At 57.9% G+C, this 1,335-nt stretch overlaps 1 pseudogene; it reads left to right on the forward strand.

Moving 5' to 3' along the window:
* LOC102981813 (growth arrest and DNA damage-inducible proteins-interacting protein 1-like) overlaps positions 1-1,020 on the forward strand; it is a 10,161-nt pseudogene extending 9,141 nt beyond the window's left edge.
* The last annotated feature ends 315 nt before the right edge of the window (positions 1,021-1,335 follow it).

Genomic DNA, 1,335 nt, shown 5'->3' on the forward strand with positions numbered 1-1,335 from the left:
GAGGCCACAGCAGTGAGAGGCCCGCGTACCGCAAAAAAAAAAAAAAAAAAAAAAAAGGTCAGGGGTTATTGCCCAGGGGTCACACTATGGTACACCCCATTTGTACCCCACTTACCTCTTTTCAGGTGTAAACTTGGAGAGTGAGCTCCTGCAGAGGACGGATGGCTTTACCAATCTGACGGTGCTGGGCAAGGCGTTTCTACACGCCCACTGGCTGGCTGGGGTCTAGTCTTCCATCTGGTCTTACCAGTCTGCTCCCCAGCCCATTAGCTGTACCATTTGCCCAGATGTCCATGCCTTGTTAGGATCTGTGGACTCGCCACACTCTGGCCCCTCAGTCTGCGTACAACAGCTCTGCAGAAGGTCAGCTGCTCATCCTCAGCTCTTATCTACAGCCAGGTGTCCACAATTCTCAACACCCAGCTCAAAAGTGGGTTTTAACGGGCAAGATGGCGGTGCCCGTGCGGAGGCGCACAGCCTGCTCGGCCTGGTGACCACCCTGGGCCTGGACTCCAGGAGCCTGGCGGCCAGACCTGGATGACCTGCTGACCCTTGGCTGGCAGCTGGGGCCGCTCTACGCGGCTCCTGGCGCCGCCTCCAGGGTGGCTTCTTTACGGCCACTGCGGGAACAGCTGCAGAAGCCGCAGGCTGAGGGGCGCGAATGGTACCTGAGCCTGGGGGCCAAGCGGGAGTCACGGCGGGTGCAGCAGCTGGGCGAGGGGCAGAAGCGTCAACCGGGTAGCAGCTCATGGAAGAGCGCATGGCCAAGATGCCCCAGAGGAGTGAGAATCGGCAGCGGCGGCAGCAGGAGCGGAAGGAGAAGGAGGAGCTCCAGGCTGAGGCCCAGGAGCACCTGGGGTTCCACGTGGACCCGAGCAATGCCCGCCTCCGGAAGCTGCTGCAGGACTGGGAGAAGTAGCATCGCCAGCGCCTCAAGGAGGAGAAACATAGGCACGAGCTGCCGCGGTCGCCGCTTCGGCAGCCCAGGACCCAGCAGGCTCTGCAACACCCAGCTCCTGAGCTGAGTTCTCACCCAAAAAAACCCTGCTGCCTGATAGCCCCAAAGCCCTCCCCCCACGCCGCCAAAAAAAAAAAAAAAAAAAAAAAAAAGGGCTCTAATTGCCACAACCTCAGCATTCTGCCTCCTTTCCCGTAACTCTCATAAGTGAGTGCCTTCTTGTTCTACCCCCATTGCTGCCTGATAGCCCCAAAGCCCTCCCCCCACGCCGCCAAAAAAAAAAAAAAAAAAAAAAAAAGGGCTCTAATTGCCACAACCTCAGCATTCTGCCTCCTTTCCCGTAACTCTCATAAGTGAGTGCCTTCTTGTTCTACCCC

The sequence above is a fragment of the Physeter macrocephalus genome, chromosome 18 (genome assembly GCF_002837175.3).
Source record: "Physeter macrocephalus isolate SW-GA chromosome 18, ASM283717v5, whole genome shotgun sequence".
NCBI classification, from domain to species: Eukaryota; Metazoa; Chordata; class Mammalia; order Artiodactyla; family Physeteridae; genus Physeter; species Physeter macrocephalus.